General features: G+C 38.0%; 1 long non-coding RNA gene and 1 pseudogene across 1 annotated transcript in view; one reads left to right on the top strand and one right to left on the bottom strand.

The window, feature by feature from the left end:
• Positions 1–10,486: 10,486 nt before the first annotated feature.
• Positions 10,487–12,285, bottom strand: LOC147581783 (uncharacterized; annotated as a pseudogene).
• Positions 12,286–19,347: 7,062 nt separating this feature from the next.
• LOC147581782 (uncharacterized) overlaps positions 19,348–25,469 on the top strand; it is a 112,591-nt gene continuing 106,469 nt past the window's right edge. The window contains exon 1 of the long non-coding RNA XR_015249760.1: positions 19,348–19,410. This is a non-coding gene — a long non-coding RNA (uncharacterized LOC147581782). The remainder of the gene's footprint in view (positions 19,411–25,469) is intronic.

The following is a 25,469-nucleotide window of genomic DNA, read 5'->3' as shown; positions in this document are numbered from 1 at the left end:
TATTGATTTGGACATTTAAATTAGTTTTAAATTTTTCATTCTAAGAAATATTCTACAATAAATATTTTTATGGAAACATTTTTCAATATGTATAAAATAAATCTAGAAATGCAACTGTGCAAGTCAAAGGAAAGGCATATTTAAATTTTTAAGAACTATTATCAAATACCCTGTGTTTTCTATTTCTAACCCATCACTGTACAAAAGTGCCTATTCCCTTCATATTTTTGCCAATACTGGGTATTATTAATCTTTTTAACAGTTGCCAGTGTGATGAGTGAATAGTATCTTATTTTTTATTTAACTTAAGTTAGTAAACATCTTTTCATTTGTTTATTTGGCCACTTACATTTTTTTTCCTGTGAATTCCTAAATCTATCTTCTTTTTCTATTGGTAATTTAATAATTTTCTTATTAATTTTGATGAAGTTCTTAGATATTAGAGATACTTTAGCATTTGTCTGCTATACATATTGCAAATTTGGTTTCCTAATTTATCTTTTGACAAATTTTTCTTCTCCTCCTCCTTCTGCTCTTTTTTCTCCTTTTCTGTCTCCTCCTTTTCATCCTCTTGTCTCTTTCTCTCACTCTCTCTGCCATATAGATGTTTATAATTCTTGTGTCAAAAGTTTATGACCTTTGGACTTCATGTATTTATTAGAAAGGCCTTTGATAGTCCCAAGAGTATACAAATACCAATTCATGTTTTCTTCTAGTACTTTAATTTTTTTTTCAAAATAAAATATTTGATCTAAGTTGATTTCATTCAAATTTAGCTAGGAATCTAGGTTTTCATGTAAAATCATCTGTTTTAAAATGTCTGCTTTAAAAATATATGTGTTACTGTATGAGTCAAATAAAACAACCTTGGTGGCCAGATTTGGCCATAGAATGACAGTTTGTGACTTTTCATTATAAAAATTCCACATAAGAAATTAAACAAGACCAGACTGTTTTTGTTACATTGCTGACAGATTAAAGGAGTGCATACAGTCTGTAATTAAATGCAGGAAAAACTGTGTAACTGCCAGTTTGAAAGTAATGACCTTCAAGCTCCATCTCCTGAGGAAAATTACTTAAACTCTCTCTTACTTAACTCATCTGCAAAATGGAGATAATAGTTTTCAGAAGGCATTAATTGTACTTTGACCTTGTATGGGGTCTAGCACATGGGATAAGTCATTAAGTAGTTATTATGAAAACACAAATAAGGATGCTATAATTAAGTACTAAACTGATATAGAGATATGTTTTAGGTCATGAAGATAAAGTTGTAAGAGGGATGGAATTGAAGGCCTTGAAGAATGCATAGGATTTGTCCCTGCAAAGAAAAGGGCATTCCAGGTTTGGGAAACAACATGAACAAAGCCATAGATATAGGATTCTTGTGTGTCAGTTGTGCATCTCTGCAGAGGAGGGGTGTGAATGAGGACAGAGAGGAGGGGACATAGCTTGGGCAGAATTGTTGGCAATAGGCTGTATTAGACCTGTTGAACTCAGTAAACTAGGGTTACAGCTGTGGGCTAAGTACTTTGGAGACAGACCACAGGAGTCTATGACAGTACGAAGTTTGGTAACAATGGCTGAGCAGTAACTGGGAACTCGGAACATTCACATGGAAGTTGCTGTGACTATGGATAAGAATGTAAAATTATTAATGCCTAATATTTATTGTCACATATGTCACTAACATAAAACATATTTTCAAGAGGTTTTTTAAATCTTGTCATTTAAGCTTCCTTCTCACTTAACATTACAACAACTGTAATAAGGTAGGTGCCATCCTTATTGTTTTACAGATGAAAACACTGAGGTATAGAGAGGTTAAGATACTTAGAAAGAGAGATATCTTCAATAACACTAACAGGTCTGCCACTTTGGGATCTTTAGAAAAACTACTCATGAAATCAATCCAAAGGCCACCTTTCAAGGATAAACACCAAGGTCTCACCCTCTTCTGAATGCACCTCAGGACATAGATCAATAGGCAAGATGAAGATGGGGTCACGGTGTCTTGGTGACATCTGCACCCTCGGAGTGTGATGTATCCAACAGCCTTTCAGATTAGAAATTAGTGAAAAAGTAAGGCTCCCAGACCAGAGAAGGTCTATTCAGGTAAAAAAAAAAAAAAAATGTTCATTTTTGACTCATTGATTTTCTCTGCTCATTGAGTCATGATTGCTTAATGTTGCCAGTTGCTTCAATAATTCCCTCTTTCCTCTTTTGACTATTAGGTACTTTCTCTCACTTTTCCTTTTCAGTTTTGGGGATTTTTCAGATTGTAATTTGCTACTAAGAAGCGGGGGAAGAGAAAACCATTGACTTTTATAACTATTTAACATTTAGGTAAACCAAGTCTCAGAATAATCAAGAATCTTGTCCAAAAAAACAAAGTTAATCTCTGTTAGCAATAGAACGCAGTTGTCTTAACATTCCCCTTAGGATCTTTATTATCCAAACATTTTTTAAGTTATCAGCTTCTAGGATGTTGTGCTAATTTCATTCCTGACATCCAGTAAGTTCAGCTTTAATTTTTCAAGCCCCTAAAAGCAAAGCAAGTCATTCTCTTGATATACCTAGGTGAGTTAAATGACCACTCAGTAAAAAGTGGAGAAGACAGGAAGTCTGACAGATAATTAGTCCTGAAGCTTATATATTCAAAGGGCAATTATGGGAAACTTCTTTCATATAATGAGCAGAAATCTGTTTTCCTGGAATATCAACTCACAAATCTAAGGCTGAATCAAACTAATGTTTTATAATGTGAACCCAGAATGAGCCTGGGATCCACTGTTCTATTCCAGGGAGCAGAGAGCATAGCCCCAGTGACTGTTTTAGATTACCCTTCTTTTTAATTCATGTTTTCAGAATACACAGTGCCAGATGTTTCGAATCTGAAATATGAACAGCTACCTCCTATCAGTGCAAACAAACTCTGCTACATGTTGGGTTTATTTTGAATTTTAAAAGACAACAAAAAATCTTATTTATTTGATGTGCCTATGGTTTGCATGAAAATACCTCTCTTTGGTTTGTGAGAATTCATGAATAGATGCATATTTTTTGATAGATGGTATATCAGCAAACTTTTGTTAGCATCTCCATAATATATCTCAAACTTATCAACTTATCTTCAGCTCTACTACAGCCACCCAGGTCCAAGTTAACTCATTATCATCTTTTTCCTGAACCACTACAATTTCCTCCTGGCTTGGTTTCTAGCAGCCAGAATATTTTTAAAATATTTTCTACTCTTGCCCTGGCCCTCTGGCCTCTGGTTTTAAAACAACCTAGGTTATTCTCCCTAATGTTGTTGCAGAATTGGTTTCCTCTTCCTGGAAGACTGTCTTCCTTGTTTGGTATGGCAACCTCTTTTTTTTCTTTAGATCTCAGCTTGATGTCAGTACCAGAGAGAAACCTTACCTTACTACCCTATCGGAGCAAGACCCACCATTTTTACTCCATTTCCTTATCTTGTTTGTTTTATAACAATTGTATTAATTTGAAAGCTCTTTGATAGCAGGAGCCATCTCTTTTCAATACCATACACCTAGCACTTGGTACTGTGCAAGGAATACAGTGGGTTTTACTACATTTTGATTTCCTTGTGTTCCAAAGAGGAACTGCAATGCATTTTTGCTAGTCATTTTTTTAAATAAAAGAGTAGTTTGTGATTTTGATTGTTGTCAACAATCTTGACTTTGAGAAGACAGCTAAGACTGGACTGGTGATGTAGACCCTCCCCCCCAAAAAAAAAACATACCTGTGTGTCATTTGAGATACTGGTCTCTAGGCTAAAATGTTAAAGTACCCTGATTAATCAACAGCTACTTGTATTGGTAATATTCCGGTGATACTTCCATATCCATAAAGGACTGTGGCAAACTCAGGTGTCTTTGGAAGAAGACAGCCTAGAGGAGGAAGGATCTATAAACCTTGGAGTTAAAGTAGAAGATGAGGGGCGCCTGGGTGGCGCAGTCGGTTGAGCGTCCGACTTCAGCCAGGTCACGATCTCGCGGTCCGTGAGTTCGAGCCCTGCGTCAGGCTCTGGGCTGATGGCTCAGAGCCTGGAGCCTGTTTCCGATTCTGTGTCTCCCTCTCTCTCTGCCCCTCCCCCGTTCATGCTCTGTCTCTCTCTGTCCCAAATATAAATAAATGTTGAAAAAAAAAATTAAAAAAAAAAAAAAAGTAGAAGATGAACAGTGAAGGAGGAACAGAAGATGAAGATTTTAATATCAGCTGGGGATAGAATTGGGGATAGAATTTTTAAAAATTTAAATGAGATGAACACCAAAGGATTGTTATATGGAAGAAATATTAGATTTATTCTAAATTGTTCCAGAAACAGAATTAAGATCAGAAAAACATACTTTATATCATCATAAAAAAGAACTTTCACAGCTTACCAAAACTAATATAAACCTTCTTGTGAAGAACTAAGCTTTTATGACAGATATTCAGGTTGAAGAACTTCTTCAACCTCTTCAAATATATTAATGTGAAAAATTTTACTCATATCGCCTTATACAAAATAAACCCTCAATTCATATCGGTAAATGATTGCAACTATGTGAAGTGAGATATGTTAATTAGCTTGATTGTGGTAATCATTTCACAATTTATTCATATGTCAAAACATCATATTATGCACCTTGAATATACACAATTTTTATTTGTCAATTATATCTTCAATAAAGCTAGGAAAAATTTATGTTTGGTAAATAAATGAGTGTATTACTACTATACAAAATGAGACTCAATGGCCGCAGAAGTCTAGAACAGTGCTGATATTCCTTGATTTTTCTAGTATCTACTCTGCACCATGTGAGAGATACAAAGACAAGTCAACCCTGATTCCTTCCCTTAAAAGTTGCTGAAAAAATAAAGGAAATGCTTGAAACAATGGTTGTAATAAACAATAATTGTAATAAAGTGTTTTTACCAAGGATGTTAGAGAAGGTAAAACCACCTGAGCTGCTGTAGTTTTCTTAGAGAAGGTATATGAGTTGGTTCTTGAAGGGCTAAGAAAAACAGAATAAAGAAGATGTAGCATTTTAGAGAATTAGTTCAAAGGTCTAGAAATAAAATTGAGCATGACCTAAGGGACAGATAGTGAGCAAATAAGCTGGTTAGAGTGATGTGTTCACCTGGGGAGGAAAAATGAGACAGTGGGCGCATAGAAGCCAGAAAAAGAGATGAGACATGATTAGAATGTGTCTGAGAAACACTCACCTGATAGATGCATGCTGGACAAAATAAAAGTGTGCTTTTCAAACTGGGGTATATACTACCCCCTCACATTCACACACCAAACTGTTCATGGGCATTAATTTTACTTGAAGATTTTGTGGTAAAGATAATTTAGCCTTTAAGTAATTGAAAACATTATTTTATATCAAACAAATATGATAAAACCTGATTTCCAAGAAATGGCATTCTTGTTGCAGAATGGCCATGGGTTCTGCTCAAGGGTCCTGGGAGCTCCATGGCAGGTGGTCCTCAGATGGGGAAGTCTGAGCAGCATGTGAGAGAAGGCAAAGGAACAGAAGACAATGCCCAATTAATAAACACTGAGAACATGCTGCTCCAGACACTTAGGTGCTAAATTCTGCGGGAAGGGAGGTAAAGATAATGCTGCCCTGGAGTAGATGTTCATCTCCTGGAGGAGGAGATAGATACATAAGATGGTAACTTAAATATATTTTGGAAACAAAAACTGGTTATGCATAGAATGAGGCCCTGGGTAAATTAGAGGAAACAAGTGGAGAATATAATGGCAAACAATGCAGAAGCTAAAGGCGGATGAAACAAAGACCAGACCAAGATTTCTGTCCTGGGATGCTCAAAGGATGAAGCTGTTTCTAACAGATATGTGATTAGGTACCCAAAGTGGTAACGGTTACTAAACGATATCTGTTTAAGTACAACAGAGAACTCATGCCTGGGAAGAAAATTGCACATGAAAAAGACAAACACCCACTGAAAGAACTTGTTGTTTGAGCCCACACTGTCTTACCTCGTTGTACAGCTCTCCCACCTACCTGTGTACATGAGTTCATTTCCATTAATGGTTCTAAGACACAAGTTCTGATATTTTCCAATTTTTAACCTACCCTCCTACTGAGAATAAAACGAACTGAAAACTCCAGAATAAACTTTTCAGTAAAGAACCCAGAATCTTCCAGCTCTTAGTAACAATTACTATATAGATCTAACTTATAGAAATAGAATAATATATACCTTATTGAGGTTGGTACTTGAACTGTCCACATGACTTAGATTTTTAGTTTTATTAAAGAAAAAACTTGTAGCCAATTCAAAACACACAGTTTCTACCTGTCTCATAGAACATGATTTATATTCATTGAATTGAATTGAATACCAGTGGCACACAGGTAAATGAACTCATTTGTTACGAATAATAGTTTTAAAATAATCATCACAAGTAATTAGCTACTGCTAGTAACTAACAATTATTGAATGTTTAGTATATTTCTCACACAACCAAATTTGGTAGGTGTCATTACTATCTGTGTTTTATGGATAAGGTAAAATGAAGCAGAAGGGTTGAAGATATTTGTCCAAGTTAAAATCATTAGAAAGTAGAAGTTGGGTTGTTTAAGAACTCCAGAGCTCAAATGCTTAAGCACTGTACTTCACTCTCTTAACAATAATAGAACTCATTTCATATGTGTGTGTGTGTGTGTATATATATATATATATATATATATATATATATATATGCAGTTATCCCTATGTGGCTCTCTAGTAGACATTCTCTTGAGTAAGAGAAAGAGGGAGAGGGAGAGAAGGAACAGGTTATTTCGAGTACACCAGGGGTTGAACCCCATCTCAGGGAAGTCCATGGGAATATATGATGCCCTGGTATATCATCTGGGTATGCATCTTAGTAGAAAAAAACATTTCAGACTTCTGCCATAGATAATGAATTGATGTTCAGTTAAAGTCTACTCCATGCAATATTTGAGAAAACTCAGCACCTTTTTGTGTATTGCCAATAAATAGCATATGAAACATTTTTGAGAAAATTATCCCAAAGGATTTTTAAAAACATGGGCCAAATGTTAGATGGGTATTTCAAACTGTCGGCAGATTACCCACAGCAATTACTTCTTTGGAAACTGCATCAGACCTGATTTATGCACCTCTCCAGATTTACTCAGGCCCACCTGCCCTCTGGGTTTTTGCTGGTTGGTCACTAGAGTGCTCTGGCCACCATTACAGTCACTTGGGAAGTCATTGCCTAACACCACCTGCTGTCACCACTACCTCAGGGTGATTGCTGGGCTCCAATATGGTCTCTGTTGTGCCTTTTCAACGTTTATTTATTTTTGGGACAGAGAGAGACAGAGCATGAAAGGGGGAGGGGCAGAGAGAGAGGGAGACACAGAATCGGAAACAGGCTCCAGGCTCTGAGCCATCAGCCCAGAGCCTGACGCGGGGCTCGAACTCACGGACCGCGAGATCGTGACCTGGCTGAAGTCGGACGCTTAACCGACTGCGCCACCCAGGCGCCCCTGTTGTGCCTTTTGAGAACACAGATGTGATCTGACCAAACCTACTGAGAATCTGGCTCCTCCTCTTACTCTGGTCTCAAATGAAGCATCTTAGTGTAAGACATAGTATCTGACTTTTCCAGCAGCAGCTGCCTGAACAAGCGGGACAGGACAAGAAGTTCAGAGGAGTTAATGTATTATGTATGTGCCAAACTTTGACTGTTGAGGCATAGAAGATGGAAAGTGGTTGGCTGATAAGTCCTCTCCTCAATGGATTGTTTGAAAGCACTATGATTCCAAAGAGCCTGTTTAAAATATGTCCTATGTGACTGAGCAGTCATCTGTGTTTTCTTGTGAAACTGGTCAGCTTGTTAATACAATAGCTTGTATTTGCTTTCTCTCTTTCCATGCCTCATATTATCTTTTCCCCTAACTCATCCTGCCCTAATATTGTACCTCCAAATAGTCTTTACATAGAAACTTTTCCTCACCCTCCATTTTCTAGGAAATGTAGGTTAGATCAAACTAATTATCCAGTATATAAATGGCTATTGATCTTATGCACACATGTGTGTTTAGATAACCCCTTTCCTCAAGAAACTCCTTGCTCCTGAAATTGTTTTATTTTTCTATTTCAGCCTTTCCCAAAATGTGGTTGTACAGGAGTTATGAAGCAATGACACAAATTTTTAAGATAGCTGGGAAATGAATGAAGTTTGGGAAACACTTAGGTCTTTAAGAACCTGTTAAAATATGAAAAGAAGTGGTAAAGGTGGACATCCTTGCCTTGTTTCAGATCTTAGGGAGAAGGTATTCAGTCTTTTATCATCAAGTATGATATTAGATGTAAGTTTTTCATACATGCCTTTTATCAACATGAGGATGTTCTCATCTATTCCTGAGTTATCTGGGTTGTTTTCATGAATGGGTATTGAATTTTGTCGTGCTTTTCCTGTATCTGTTGGAATGATTATATGATTTATTACTTTAGTCATTTATTAATTTTTGAATGTTAAGCCAACCTTGCATTCATAGGATAAAACTCACTTATTCATAATGTATTTTTGTTTTTATATTATTACTAAATTTGATTTGCTAATATTTTGTTCAGGGTTTTTGCATTTATGTTCATGATAGATATTGATCTATAATTTTTCTTTTCTTGTGATGTCTGACTGCTATTGGTATCAGTAATACTGGCCTTGTAAAATGAGTTTGGAAGTGTTCCCTTATCCTTAATTTTCTGAAAGAGATTCTATTAAATGTTTTATAGAATTCTCCAGTGAAAAAATTGGACCTGAGGCACCTGGGTGGCTCTGTCAGTTAAGTGTCTGACTTCAGCTCAGGTCATGATCTCGTGGTTTGTGGGTTCGAGCCCCACATCAGGCTCTGTGCTGACAGCTAGGAGCCTGGAGCCTACTTCAGATTCTGTGTCTCCCTCTCTGTCCCTTATTCTCTCACACTCTGTCTCTCTATATATCTCAAAAATAAATAAACATTTAACAAATTCTTTTTAAAAAAGGAAAAATTGGACCTAAATATTTTTTATTGGAAGGTTTATAATTATGAATTCAATCTCTTTAGTAGATATAAGACTGTTAAGTTTCCTATTTCTTCTTACAAGGTAATTTTAATAATTTCTGTCTTTAAAATAGTTTATCCATTTCATCTGGTTGTCACTTTTTGGCATAAAGTTATTTGTAACATTTTCTAATTATCCTTTTAATATCTGTAGGATCTGTATTGGTATCTCCCTTTTCATTCCTGATTTTGGTAGCTTGAATACCCTTTCTTGTCTTAATCATTATAGTTAGAGGTTTATAAATTTTATTGATTTTTTTTTACAGAATCAGCTCTTGGTTTCATTGATTTTATCTATATAGTTTGTCTCTTTCATATTTGACTAATTTCTGCTCTGATATTTATTACTTCTTTTCTTGTACTGAGTAGCCAGTAAGGAAACAGTTTTCAGAAGAGAAACTAGATACTGTTTGTATCTCTGAGGAAAGTCCACCAAACTATCTCTAATATTATTTGGGCTTTTATGGTAACAGATGGTTCAGTCTTTTGAAAATAAACTGAGAAATTTCTGTCTAATTACTTGAGGAACTATTGTTCTGATCACTTTAAGGACAGTATAAATGCTGTTTTCTTATGTCAGTTTTAAATTTTTTCCAGCTTTATTGGAATATGATTGATATAACATTATATAAATATAAAGTGTACAACATGATGATTTGACATACATATATATTGCAAAATTATTAACCACAGTAAGGTTAGTTAACACATCCATCACCTCAGATAGTTACTGTGTATGTGTATGTAAGTGGTGAGAACACTGAAGATCTACTGTCTTAGCAACTTTCAAGTATGCAATACAGTGTTCACTATAGTTACTATGCTGTGCATTAAACTCAATATTTTAGAGGTTGGAATTAGAGTAAATAAGGAAAATTAGTGTGAGAGGGAAGGAGACTTAAGCAGTAAGATACTTTCCAACACTTTTTTTAAGTCTTTGGGTTTTGGGGTGAAAAATAAATTGTACTCCTTCTAAAAATCCTGTGTCTACAACAGGAAAAGACCTAAGTTACTTTCTCTGTTTTTGATAATTTTTAGAATAATTTAACTTGACTAAATACCATTTAACTGAAGTATCTTTTGGATATATAGCTTGCTTCCTCTCCTCACTCTTTGTCATACAATCATCCCTTTCTACTAAGGTGGAACAGAAATTTGCTAAAAACAATGGCAAGGCTAAAAAGAGAGATCTGCAACATTTGCCCCGTGGGATTTTAGAAAATATTGTATGGAATGTTTGTCAAAGGGAGATGTTGGTGTTAGACTGTTTGGCATCATAGCCTAACTCCAGCCAAATGATCCTGGGCAAGGTATTGCCCATTCTGTGCTTCAGCTTCCTCGAAATGGAAATGAAAATGAAAATGGAAATAATGATACCCACCTCAAGGTCATTGTGAGTTCATGAATATAAAGTGCTTAATAAAGTGATCATGGAGAATTCCTCATGAGGCCATAGGTGCAAGCTGGGAGAGAAACAGCAGTGTAGCAGGAATGGAAACTATGGGCATTTGGGCACTTCTTCATATAACTTGTGCCTTCAGGGCCAGATCAGACTTGATCACATATATACCACTTCCGTCTGATGAAGGAATTCTGTTCATGTTGAACTCTCTGGTTTGGTGGGTCAGATAATACCAGTTCATGAGAGGCAGCTCATGTTACATGGGTCAGTGGTCCATGGTTAAGCATCCAGTTTCTATGAAGCCTCAGTAGCAGGCAGTCCAAGAGCTGTTTCTCAGAAGAGAAGTCGCTATCTGCAGAGGACTGCAGGATTCTGCTCCAAAATCACTGTAAGTCACCTATAGGGATCTTCCAAAGGCTCCAAACAGCATCCCTGTCTACCACTGACACTTCAGGCACCATTAGATCTACTGAACCTTATGATCCAAGTGGCAGAGCAGGCTTGCATAGCAGCCTAGACCTATTTCAGAGCCTTCTGTTTTGAGTCCCACACAAAACTAGTGGCTTTTGTGATAACCTGATAAATGGGCCAGAGGAACAAATCCAAATGAGTGATATGTTTCCTCCAAAATCCAAAGAGGTCCATTAGGCATTGTGCCTCTTTTTTGGTTGTAGGAGGACCTAGATCCATCCTTCACTTAGAAGTGATATCTCAACATGCCCCACACCACTGGACCCCTAGAAATTTCACTGAGGCCTCTAAATTTTTGTCATATTTATTTCTCACACTCTAGCATGCAAATATTTTACTAAATCTAGAGTAATTGCTACTTCTTACTCACTAGGTCCAATCAGCATAATGCCATCAATGTATTGGACCTGTGTGATAACTTGTATAAGTGAAACGTGATCAAGATCCCTGAAAACTGAATTATGACATAGGGTTGGAGAGTTAATATACCCTTTAGGTAAGACAGTGAAGGTATATTGCTGGCCTTGCCAGCTGAAAGCAAGGTGGTCCTTATTGACAGGACTAGAGAAAAAGGCATTTGCTAGATCAATAGCTGCATACTGAGTACCAGAGAATGTGTTAATTTGTTCAAGCAATGAAACCAAATCTGGTACAGAACCTTCAGCTGGAGTCACCACCTGGTTAAATTTAGGATAATCCTATATCATTTTCCAAGATCTATCTCCTTCTAAAGAGCTAGATAGGCTAGTTGAATGGTGATGTATTGGGAATGATCACCATCTCTCCAGTCCTTGATGGCACTAGTCTCTGCAAGTTAGTACTCAATATAGTATTGCTTTAAGTTTATATTTTTCTAGGTAAAGACAGTTCTCGTGGTTTCCACTGGTCCTTTCCCACAATACTAGCCCTCACTCCATAGGTCAAAAACCAGTATGGGGATTCTGGCAACTGCTGAGAATATCAACCTGAAATATGAATTCTGGAACTGGGGAAATAACCACAGGATGCATTTGGGGACCCAATGGTCCCACTGTGAGACAGACCTGAGCTAAAACTTGATCAATCACCTAGCCTCTATAAGCTCCTACTCTGACTGAACAAAAATGATGTTTGGGGTCTTATTTAGAATTGTTATCAGTTCAGAGCCAATATATGTAATTCCTGAAAGGTCTGATTATTTCCTGTTCCCCCATGCACAGTTACTCTGGTAAAAGGCCATAAATCCCTTTGGGGAGGGTGGGGAGGAAGACTGACAGTATAAATTTTTGGTAGTGCACCAGGGTTCTTCCTTAGGGGACCCAGCCTGCCCTTCATGTAAGGAGTTTTGGTAAGTAAACTGCCTCAAGTCTATAAACTAATTGGGGGGCTATGACTCTCTGTTTTTATAATTCAAGCTAGACTTTGTTCACTTGACCTAGAACTTCTCTGCTTATACAGATCACGGAAGAATTTAATAGGCTTTCTGTGTATTTTACTTCTGGAATACCAAGGTCAACTAGCCACCTTCATAAGTCTATGCTAATGAGACTGTTTGATTGCTGTTCTGACTCTGCTGTCTATTATGGCAACCACACCCACCTTACCTTTGGTGATTGAGTGCTGCTACCTGGTTCCTGCCACCCCAGGATCTAGTTAGTCTCATTGCATTTAGGTTTCTTGATTCAGTAACTATAGTCCCACTGTAAGGTCTGGCCTAGAGAGAAAAGTGATCACATAGCTCTTAAGGATGCTGGAACTCCCCTCATAGTTAGTCATTTATTTCGCACAATCATCATGAAAAGTATGTCTTCTGTATCTTCCCAGTGTGTCATCTAAATGACAAATCCACTCTAACATTTCAATCTCTTTAAGCCTTTGAATCCCTTCCTCTACATTAAACCAAGGGAGTTCTGATATTTCCAACTTGTTTGCTGTAGGCCACTTTTTGATCCATGTTTTAGCCAACCAACCAACCAACCAACCAACCAACCAACCTGTTAGAACCCTTTCTAGCTCCCTAAAGTGCAGTGTTAAATGTAGAATCCCTGTTTAGTGAACCGATATGAATACATTTGGCCTGATTAAACTTTATGTTCCTTCCACCATTATCCCACACTCTTAATATTCATTCTAATACATGTGTTCTGAATATCTGTCTGTATAAATTAGAAAACTCAAGTAGTTGTTTTAAAGTGTAGCATATTTCCTCATGGATCACACTTTGTACCTTACCTTTAGGGACTTGCTGGTATAGGTCTGGAAGCAAGGATGGGTGGTACAGGTAGTCCTGGGGAGGATCAGCATTGTCTCATACAGCAGTTGCCTCAAGAGAGGCCATTAGAGTTTCCACAGGCAATGCAGTATAATATTTTTGGTAGAGTACCAGTGTCCTTCTTTGGGGGACCCAGCCTCCCCTTCATTCAAGTCTACCCTCTCAGACAGGGGTAGAGACTACTTCCACTGGGAGTGGGGTGGCCTCTTCCACTGACAAAACTCATCAGAATTTAGATACTTAATGTCCCCAGCTTCATCAGAGTCTTCTTATAAATCTCTATTCCAGACCACACCATGGAATATCAGTGCTTTCTTTATTACTGGAAATAGAGCCAGTAGCATCTTTAAATCTAATCAGAATGGATAAACAATCCCAGAAACCCCAGAAACAATTCAGAAAACACATCGTTAACATTCTGTGTTTCTAGAACCGGTGCAAAAAATATTAGCTCTCCAGAGAAACATAACCAATAGGAGATAGATAGATAGATAGATAGATAGATAGATAGGCAGGCTGGTTGATCATAAGGAATTGGGTCATATAATTATGAAAGCTGAGAAGTACCAACATCTACATTTGACAAGCCGGAGGCCCAGGAGAGCCAATGTGTAAGTTCCAGTCTAAAGGCCAGAAAAGACCAATGTCCCAGCTCAGTCAGTCACCAATTCCCTCTTACTTAGCCTTTTTGTTTTATTTAAGTCTTCAATGGATTGGATGAGGCTCACCCATACTAGGGAGGGCAATCTGTTTTCCCTCAGTCTACTGATTGAAATGCTAATCTCATAAAGAAACACCCTACTGGACACACACAGAATGTTTGGCCATGTATCTGGGCACCTTCTGACCCAGTAAAGTTGACACATAAAATTAACCATCATAGCCATTTTGTTATTTTCATAAATATTGTCTATAATTTTTGTAGAACAGATTTAAGTCCTTAACATTTCTCACCTGAACTAATGGAACAAACTTACAACTAATCTCATGATATTCAGCTTCTCTTCCTTGCATTCATCCCTTAAACTACTACTAACATTATATTACTTTTTTAACAACACAATTGGAGACTGTTTTATCCACCCCTCTCCCTTTGCCAGAATACTGTAGCAACCTTCAGTGGTTCTCCTGGGCTGCAGATTTCAATATTATCTTAATAGTATGGGCATGAGGAAACCTTCCTATCATCTTCCACTCTATCTCCTTATAGGAATGCCTGCTTATCCTTCTGAATATAAATCAGTGCAATACAATATAGTAACTATTAGGTTGAACCATATGAAATTGCTATTTTTGTAGGTAAAAGATAGTAAATTGGCAAACTGTGATCCAGTTTAATTTAGTAATGTAAAAGAAGGATTAGAGCCCTTGTCTCATTCATCTCCATTTATCTAGTGGCTAGCATGATTTTTGGCACATCACAGACTGTAAGGAAATGTTTCCTGATTTAATCATTTTTATATTAAAGAACACTCAAGAAGTGAAAAGTTTAGAGTGAAAGTTTAGTTTTCATTATCTTAGATTTTACTCTGACTTTATACACATGACTTTACCTTTTTTAAAAAATTACAATTACATTTAAAGATTCAAGTTTAAAACAGTTATTCTCATTGTTAAGAATTATTTCTAGTTTATCTAGACATTGTTCTTAGTCTGAATGGAAAAAAAAAAGAGACTACCTCAAATTTAACTTGAGCTAAGTTTTATTCCAATCACTTGAAAGGTAGCCCACTGCTTGTGGCAACAAACAAACAAACAAAGAAACAAAACAACTCCTTTTGAAAATAGCACCTTGGGGTTTGTTCAGATTTTGGGGTGATTTTTTTCTGGCTTCAGAAAAATTTTAAAAATATAACTTATTGAACTCATAGGAAAAGTGAAACATTGTGATTGAACAGGTAGAGCCTGTTCAATCCATGCATGCACTGGAAACAGCTTTTAATTTGACAGGAAATAGAAAGCTAAATATAATCTGCATACAGAATTGGAGGACTGTTACAGACTTTGGGAAATCTGTCTGTTCTCTAGTAGTGCAATGTTTAAACCTTCCCCAACAGGTAAGAATCTACCCTACCCTATTTTTAAAAGGTCTGTAAAGAAATGGAAATTTAAAATTGTAAAGGCTCTTCTAGACATTACTAGTCTATCCCCAAAGGGATTGTCAGTATTATAATTAATCTAACACATGAAGTACCTGGGACATAAGTGGTCAATAATTATTGGTTGTAATTAATTTTGCACAATTAAGATGGCCAGAAAACATTAAGCATATTCCTGAGAAAAAAAAAAGAAAGCTTCTCTTAATTAAAAAAAGCAAAGCATATACTTATGTACATAATAATTTTGGAACTGGATGGTACACATGAAACACTTGAAAACATGAGCTACAGAGCTCCTAGTAGGTATGGGCTTAAATTCCAGCTCTCCTAAACTTCTTCTTAAAATAGGGACAATTACACAAATCCACCTTGCAGGACTATTTTGGAGATTAATTATATTATTTGTAAAATGTTTTGTACAATGCCTGCCTATCATGGGCCCTTCACAGATAGTTCCTGTTAATAGTACCAGGACTCAGCTTAAGCATTAACACATGTTTGCACAAAGACATTGACATTGATGAATGCACTATACAGTCTGTGAAGTGATAAATACAGCTCCACAGAAAAGGTCTCATTTCTTACAGCATTCCTACAAAAGCTGGATTTTCATATATCAAAAATGTTAAAGTAGATATTTCTCCATTTGAAAGAAGAGGGAACTGCATTAGTGGATCCCTGACACCTAATCCTCTGAATCAACCAGGGAAACTTCTAAAAATACATTCCTGAACTCCAGGTCAGACCTAGAAAATCAGCATTTCTGGGGGTGGGGAGAAGAAAGAAGGAATCTTGTATTTTAGAAAAACAAACAAACAAAAAAACAAAGAGCAACCTAGGTGATTCCCATGATAAGTCAGTGAGATGACCTCCCTATTCCCTTTAAGATTTAGATTCTGTGATTCTAATCAGCCCTTCTGAGTGACTCAGAGCTCAGAGTTATGTAAAATGAGATAATTTGTGGCTTCCTGTCTTAAAATTATGGTAGAGGGATGTATCACATAATGAGTATTGTCTGATAAATTAAAGGAGATTTCTTACAACATAGAAAAATGAAAAATTGCCTGATTAAGCCCTTAAGCTTTCCAGCCCTAATAGTCTGACAAATAAAGTGAACAAAGCAAGCTGGATTTTAACATGATGGGTATCTGTGCCATAAAAATCCCTGACAAAAAAAGGAAAAAACCCAGGGAATACTCAAGTAAGCCACAGTCAAGGGAGCAATGAAGAATTAAGTTGAAGGTAATAACAAACATAGAGATATTTTGTTTTACCTCATAACTGAACAACTGAAGTCTTGAGGCTGACTCAATAAAGAAAGAATAAGCCTTTGTAGGAGTACCAGAGTGATATTTTTCATAGAATTGTGGAGCATGATTGCTGTCTGAGGCCCATATGGTCAAGGGAAATGTTGCTAAATTAGAGTTCACAAATGTGTTTGATTCAATCAAAGGAAGAAATCTCATATAAATTTTGCAGTGTGTCACAGACTAATGCAGCAGATCATGACCCCCAGGATAAATCATTCTTCTATAGACTAAGAACAAACTTTTATATTTCTAGCACTGTGTGTATCTGGCTTTCAGAAAAAAAAAAACTAGTAGTTTATCATGGATGTCAGGTTCCAGAAAGCAGGTAACATTCTCAGTGGTCTCCTCACTGTGGTAAGGAAATGAGAGGGTTGCCTTTTACTCCTGAGTTGATATAGATAGAACTAAGATATAAGAAGTTGCTAATGGCATCCCTCAGAAATACTTGCCTATAGCATTGACAACATGGAATCAATTCCTTTGAACCTTAGGTAGTGTTGGAAACGCCATGCTCTAACCTTGAGAGTGAGCAGGTTCCCAAAAGACCTCAAGTCTTATTAGCAAAACAGTAGAGCCATACCATGCCTTCAACCAAGTGTGTAATGTTTTTAATTCTCATTAATTTATATGATTCTAGGATTCTAGCTACTGGGGTGGTAACATACTTTGAAAAGGGCAAGTATCCATGTAGGACTATCTCTACAACCCTAATCAGAAAAGCCGATCAGTCACAAGGTGGAAAGGAATCTGATTCTTAATTGTCTAATTCTTATTATAACTCTCAAGTGTTTTCTGGCTTTACAACTGTACACCATCTCATAGATAGATACCTCTATCCTGTTACTTGCTAATCCACATCATGATGACCTGTATCAGGGTTGATAAAGTTGAGGTTTGGAGGCTAACTGGCTTCTCTGTAGGAAGGAGTTCTCAAGGACTCCATATCCTGTCCTGTTTTTAACTGTCTGAAATATATTAACCTATTCACCCCTGTGTAGATGACACAGAAAAGGAAATGATCAGGTTTGGGGACTATTTTTAACTTTCTGATTCATTCCTGGTCTCAGAGATCTGTGGGTGTTTACTATAGTTTAGCAACTTTCTTTCATATAGTAATGCCCAGTAAACCTCTTCTTGGATCACAGCCAGGTAAAATGGTCTCATAACCCTATTTTGCATCGATGCATTTGATTGCCTTCAAAGATGAAGGACCATGAAAAGAGAAATTCCTCCCCAGGAGCTAACCACTAACTGGAAAGGATTCTTGATTGCTAATGAATATTTTCCACTTAACTCCTAGATTCAAGGCTGTATTTTAAAAGACCCACTTAATGGAAGAATTTAAGTCTAGTCGTGGAGTGATTGGGGGAAAACAAAGCTGTGTGCTTTCCCTGAGTGTCATGTCTGTGGCAAAAACAGAGAGGAAAACATTCTTCCTTGGAGTTCTGTGTTCAGAAACTTGAATCAGCAATTCTAGCAGTATTTCCTGTCTGTGATGAAATTAAGAGAATCTGTCTTATAGGCTTTCCTCACTTTCTCTTTCTTTTTCACACTTACACTACATTCCTTTGTTTCACTCCATTCCCCTTATCTGCTTCTTTTCCCATTCCTTTTTCTCTTCTCCCTCATCTTTTTAAAAAAATTTTTTTTTCAACGTTTATTTTATTTTTGGGACAGAGAGAGACAGAGCATGAACAGGGGAGGGGCAGAGAGAGAGGGAGACACAGAATTGGAAACAGGCTCCAGGCTCTGAGCCATCAGCCCAGAGCCTGACGCGGGGCTCGAACTCACGGACCGCGAGATCGTGACCTGGCTGAAGTCGGACGCTTAACCGACTGCGCCACCCAGGCGCCCCTCTTCTCCCTCATCTTTAAGAACTTCTCAGATGGGGTGTCAATGGGGACAGTAGAAAAAAAAAAAAAAACATGCTCATCTGACTTAAATAGGAAAAGAGTCAGGGATTTCTGTTTGTTTGTTCTGTAAGTTCAAAATCTCTAACTATTTTAGGGGATTGTGGCTACAGAAACCTAGTCAGATCAGCTGTGCTACACAGAAGTTGTTCCAAGTTTGTTGATGCTGTCTTCCAAAGTCTGTCTTTAGTTTGAGGTCGGTTTAGGGTAGCACTTGAAGGTCGTCTGGCATTAACTTGAGATGCCACTAATTGGGTCTAAATAGGAGGCCTGACAGGCTGAGTAGTTAAGAGTTGGGTAGGCAGCAGTCCCCAGAGTGATTTTTCATCAACTTGTGAAAACCCAGTCTTCTTCATACAAATGAAAGAAGAATCAGTTGGAAACAATCTGTTAGATTTTCCTAGCATGCACGAGGATTTCAGTGGGGGTTGCTAGCAAATGGTACACAATTCTTAATTTCAAAACCTGTACCCTAAGATGGCCCGTGACATGATTTTACTGACTAAAGGACAAGTTGGGTGTCTTTGGGTGTATGAATTACAATAGGACATTTGACTGATTGACCCAGGACTTGTATACTGCTAACATAAAGAACATCCTCTCATTTTAACCCACCTGCCTCTACCCCCAGAAGTAGTTTTTGCATCCACAGAAGAGCAGGAGAATTTGGGAGGTGGAGGGGAAGGCAAGAGAAGTTTTCTGGGATTCGAGCCAAAGCAGAATAAAATTGAGGAAGATGGAATGGTGGTATAGCTTCTGTTCTCTGTCTAGCTTCTAGAACTAGACTTGAGCATATGTAATAGAGTGGATGTGATGCTTATCCTCTGACACCTTTGGACTGAGGAAGAAAAAGCCAATGGGCAAAGGAGGTATGTTTTTGATAAACTGAGTGACAAAGCACACCAAATTATAGAGAGACTGCTTCCTTTGTGGAGCTGCCATTGCTGTTTTGCCTTCAGAATTGTCAGCTTTGGGGCACTAAAGAAGCACCCTTGGCATGGGCCTTGATGTTTCTTTCTCTCATGAGGGGCTACAATGGCACTCCTTCCAGTGGCCCTCTGAACTGTAGACACTGTGGGAACGTGTGGCAGATCGAAGACAAACATATGAAGTCTCTACCCTTTGTATTGGTGCTCTCAATTAATTGTGGGAGATGTTGAGGGGAAACTGAAATCCTGCAAGCAAGCATAGGGACATAGTAATTTAGAAATTTCTGATGAAATCAGAAATGCCCTCTACGTGACTCTGGCGGGGGAGGGGGGCATATGTGTGTACGCGTGTGTGTATCTGTGTGTGTGAATGTTGAAGGTAGTCAAGATTTAGTATCTAGTACAATTATATACAGTGAGGGGCATCTTTATTATATCAGTAGATCTTTTTCCTGGACTTTTCTTTCCTATAATTATTCTATAACAATTCTTAAAATATTTTTCTTAATCTGATGATTAAAAACTGATGGAGACTAATATCATATGCTTTCACTCATATATGGAATTTAAGAAGCAAAGCAGATGACCATAGGGGAAGAGAAGGAAAAATAAGATAAAAACAGAGAGGGAGGTAACCCATAAGAGACTCTTAAATACAGAGAACAAACTGAGGGTTGCTAGAGGAGAAGTGGGTGAGGGATGGGCTAAATGGGTGAAGGGCATTAAGGAGGGCACTTGCTGGGATGAGCACTGGGTGTTATATGTAAGTGATGAATCACTGGGTTCTACTCCTGACACCAATATTATACTATATGTTAACTAACTTTAATTTAAAAAATAAATTAAAAAAAACTGGTGGAGACTAGAACTATGCCATTGTTTATTATAAAGAACATTTTCTCACCAAAATTAATCTTGGGAAAAATATTCTAGACCCAAAGATATTTCCATTTTTTTTCCCCTAAAGCTTGTAATTAACATACTCTCATTTTTCTTTAGTTTACTTTTTTTTTCTGGTAAAATGAAAGTATATGAAGTATAGGACATTTGCAGTTAGGGAAATTTAGAAAGAAGGGAAAATATCACAAATCATATACTGCCATATGCCTGTTTTGGAAATCACAACTTGTACTTGCAGGATCAGAGAAATGGATTCCAATCCATTCATAGATGAGGATCAAAGTTGCCCCTCAGCTTATTTATAGCAGAAAAAAAATTGAAGCAGGATTCCAGTCTGCTTTTAACTACATTTTAATAGTGGCCTTCTGGAGACAATACCCTAGAGAGCACCAACCCTTGGGGATTTCATACCATGTAATAGGGAGAACAACACAGGAGGCTATTGGAGAGCCATTGTAGGCTCACAGGGTCCCCTCTGTGATTTGGGCCTGGATGGGGACTTTAACTTAATGGGGTTTGGCAAAGGAAACACAAGTGGAGGCGAGAAAGGAAAGAATCAAAGAGGTCCTGTTAAGGAACCCCAAAGCATCTATTTCTGCCCCTATTTCTCATGGACAATATATATATTTCTATTCTTCCTGTCACGTTCAGTGCAAAGGAAAATATCACAAAAATTAGTTTACTGCAGTCTAAATGCAATACCTTTCCCAGAAACAGTTACAACTGTTACTTACTTATTTACTTATTTATTTTTAAAAATTTTTTTTCAACGTTTATTTATTTTTGGGACAGAGAGAGACAGAGCATGAACGGGGGAGGGGCAGAGAGAGAGGGAGACACAGAATCAGAAACAGGCTCCAGGCTCTGAGCCATCAGCCCAGAGCCTGACGCGGGGCTCGAACTCACGGACCGCGAGATCGTGACCTGGCTGAAGTCGGACGCTTAACCGACTGCGCCACCCAGGCGCCCCCTTATTTATTTTTTAATAGTTGCAACTTTAAGGAGGAACTGAAGATTTAAGTCAAGGGAATTAATACCTAATTGTGTAGTTTCTAGTATCATTAAATAAGATGGAGAAGCATTGACTAAGGGACTATGGCATTACATTACACTGAGAAGATAACTATCTGAGAAGTCCATGGCAGTCTTAGGCATTCCAAACCCTAAATGAGTCTTACTGAAGCAAGTTCAGAGCACTCCCATGGATTTTCTTTCAGACACCAGGAATGAGCCCAAGAATGACTTAACTATACTGAGATATTCGTTCATTCATTGATTCATTCATTCAGTACACATTCATAAACCCACACTGTGTATAAGATTCAATCTTAGACGTTGGAGGAAATTAAAGATGCTTAAATTTTATTCCTGGTCTTAAGGAATCTTCATTCTAGTAAAGGACATAAAACATATACAGAAATAATTTTAACAAAAATTAAAACGTGGTGTTGTGAGAGAGATTCTTTTTAAAGAAACTGGAAGGTGCTAGAGAATATTATTTAGAAGGAAAAATGTCAGTAGAAAGGGCATGATTAGAGTCAATTGAAAGGGATTTTCAAATAAGATTAAAGTCTTATTTTATTTTATTTTATTTTATTTTATTTTAGAGTATGCAAGTAGAGGAGAGGGGCAAGAGAGTGAGAGAGAGAGAGAGAGAGAGAGAGAGAGAGTATCCTAAGCAGGCCCCATGCTCAGCTCAGAGCCAGATCCCACGACCCTGGGATCATGACATGAGCCAAAATCAAGAATTGGCTGCTCAACTGACTGAGCCAACCAGGTGCCCAAAGAAAGATCGTTTGAGATAATGATGCTTCTGGGATCAACTTGGCAGAGTAGTTGGAAAAGAAATATAAAGGAAGAAAGACTCTGTGTGTGTGTGTGTGTGTGTGTGTGTGTGTGTGAGAGAGAGAGAGAGAGAGAGAGAGAGAGAATGTGTAGGAGATTTATATTGAGTAGGCTTGGTCTACATTAGGACAGAAAGCTGTTGCTTGAGAGTGAATATGACAGCAAGACTTGACAGAAATGTTTAGAGTAAGTGTCTAGAGACCTGTATCAATACACCCATAAAAGAGAGAGACTTGGGGTGCCTGGGTAGCTCAGTTGCTTAAGTGTCTGACTTCAGCTCAGGTCATGATCTCGCAATTCATGAGTTCAAGCCCCACACTGGGCTCTGTGCTGACAGCTCAGAGCCTGGATCCTGCTTTGGATTCTGTATCTCCCTCCTTCTCTCTCTGTTCCTCTCCCACTCATACTCTGTCTCATTGTCTCTCTCTGTCAAAAATAAATAAAGAATAGAAGAAAAAAATTTTTTAAAGAAAGAGCCTTGTCAATTAACAGTGAGGGCCCAAGTAGGATCACGTTGTGTGGTTTCATTGTGGATCCATGCAGCCCAGGTCTGTGATTTTATTCTAAGGTTGAAAGCAAGCACAGAAAGAATGAATGGAGACTTTAACCTGATAAGGTTTGGCAAAGAAGGCACAGGTGAAGGAAAGAAAGAAAAGAATTGAGAATGTCAATAGGAACATCAGGTTCCAGGGGTTTGGTTAGAGAAGGGGAAGGCAATGTGGAGCTAGAGGGATTGGAGGATCTGAAAGGGCCCAGTACAGGTACCTCTCCCTGACACACTCATCTAATGCCTACCTAGAGATCTCTACTCTGGCCTGGTAGGAGAGTAGGTGGGTGAGTGTGGTGATAAGGCTCCAAAGGGCAGAATATTAATAATGCAGTGGCTGACTTTGAATGCAGCTAGACTTCTTACAATTCATGGGAAAAAAAAATTCTTTTCCATTTAAATTATTAAAATGTAAACAAGGTAAAACAAAAACATACATCTATATAAGTCATATTACTAAAAAATACAGAAAAGATTATTAAATAAATAGAAACACTTAAGAACAGTTAGGCACTTTACAAGTTCTTAGCTGTCATTAATTATTATTTAATCTTACCCTGTTTGTCTGCACTTGTATAGATTTCTCTTCACCTTGATTCTTTATACTTAGAATTGAAAACCATGCCAGAATTGAAAAGCATATGCCAGGAGTCAGTATATCTTTGGACTTTTATTTTGCTGTAGGCCTTAACTTCCCTGAAATGGGGATTTTTTAAAACTCTTGATTGGTTTTCTTTTTTTGTGTTCTAAAATGAGGAAGAAACTGTTTTTCTCCATTGCCACTTCTGAAAGAGCACAGTGAAGTCACTAAGTAAAACCCTGGCTTTCTTTCCAGTTAAGATTTTCTAGTTACTCTTTTCTTCTTGGAGAGGACATATACTTCTGTTCCCACCTCCCAGGCAACATCCTGTATGGGTTATCTCCTTTGGGACAGCTACAGCTCCACACTGACAGATGAATTCTAATATGGAATTTTGGTTGTAAAGTTAAACTCACCAAAACGTGCCATTTAACTAGAGAATCCACCAAGCTTTTAAGGCATAGAGTAAGTTCCAGGTCACTTGTAGTGGATGAATCAGTTCCACAGCCATAAGTCATTTAGGAATCAGAGCTTCTGGGGCCCCCAAGGACAGAACTTCTGGAGTGTTGTCCTTGGCCCTAGCTCCTTCTAGCTGATTTCACAGTGGTGTGCACCCGTTGCCCATCTCCTGCTTAACTGCTCTGCCATCCTGGGCCTCCTCTGTCATACCCCCAGTTCTCAGATTGATTGATTATGTGGGCAACGTTTAAAGGAAAAGAGACTTTAAAACAAATTCACTTAAAATAGTCACTAAAAAGGATAAGGATCACAACTGAAATAATGAGTTTTCCCTAGGAACTAGCAGACAGCCGTAATCTTGGACCCTGGTTTCCTCACTGTCTCTGTTAACGTAGGCTAGGAGCCAGGCTTCCGGGAAGTCCCAATCCTATCAGTAGTTCATTCCTTTTTCTTCCTAGTGTCACCTTTGGAAGGAGAACAAGGGAGGGACTGATTGTGTCAGCTTTGTAGAGTGAAATCACTCCAAGGGGAGAGAAGCAAAGAAGGACTTTGTCCCCTCCACCTTGCTTTCCTCTTTTGGTCTTAGAGCAGGAGTCACCTCACTGTGAGGTTCCTTCCCAGGGGGACAGGATTGGTATTGTCATGAAGCTCCTCCACAAAGTGGCTGGGCTTCTCCCAGGCTCTGACCATGGATGTGCTGGAGTTGAGGCTGGGTGGGCACCAAGGGTTTAGAGTTGGGTTTCAGGTCAGCTTTAGGACAGGAAATGTATAAACTAGCAATGGCAGGAGTCTGTGGTGTGCCTAGAGCAGTGTGTCAAACCTATCTGCACTTTTGAATCAACTCAGGTGGTCAGAAAATTCGAATGGCGGGGCCTGCCCTACACTAATTGAGTTAATATCCTGGGAGTAGGGTCTGGGCACCAGTATTTTTTGAACAGCTATCCAGGTGATTCTAATGCACAGGCATGGTTGAGACACACTGGCATAGAACTTGGTCTTTTTCCAAGGTCTAGCTCTTATTTCTGAGCCTGCATCCTGCTGACCCATCTCTCCCAAGATGCCATAGAGGAAGCAGAAGTTAATCTTTACTTGAGATGTAGCCACTAAAGTGCTCTTGATACTCTTTCCCTTTGTTTCATGCAAGCCTTAGTCCATCAATTATTGAAGGGTCATTGGTTAATCATCCAATTTTCACAAATTCCTATATTGTTTATTTGGAGGCAGGAAATGTCATGGCTAAAAGCACAGTCTTTGAAATCAGCCTGCCAAGTTTCAAGTCCAACTCCACCACTTACCAGCTTTGTGATCCTGGGTAACTTAGTTAACTCTCAGTGCTTAAGTAACCATAAGATTGAGAAATAATAGTATCTTCCTTCAGTTCCTGTGTGTGTGTGTGTGTGTGTGTGTGTGTGTGTGTGTGTGTGTGTGTATGTAATGTTACTGTACCTAAAGTGCTTTGAATATTATCTGACACAGTGATTACTCAGTAAATGTTAGGGTATTTTTTTTCCTTTTAATCATTTTACTATCAAATCTCATTAATTAGAAGCAGGAGCCCACATTTAATAACTACTTGTCTTACTCAGGGAAGCATTACAACTAAAACATCTTTATGGCTTACATCTGCTGAGGAGCACAATTTTTTTCCTCTCAATTATGCACAGCAAA

Source organism: Puma concolor, chromosome B1 (assembly GCF_028749965.1).
Source record: "Puma concolor isolate L17-30 chromosome B1, mPumCon1.1.hap2, whole genome shotgun sequence".
Classification (NCBI taxonomy): domain Eukaryota; kingdom Metazoa; phylum Chordata; class Mammalia; order Carnivora; family Felidae; genus Puma; species Puma concolor.
This window is presented reverse-complemented; position numbering and strand designations above follow the sequence as displayed.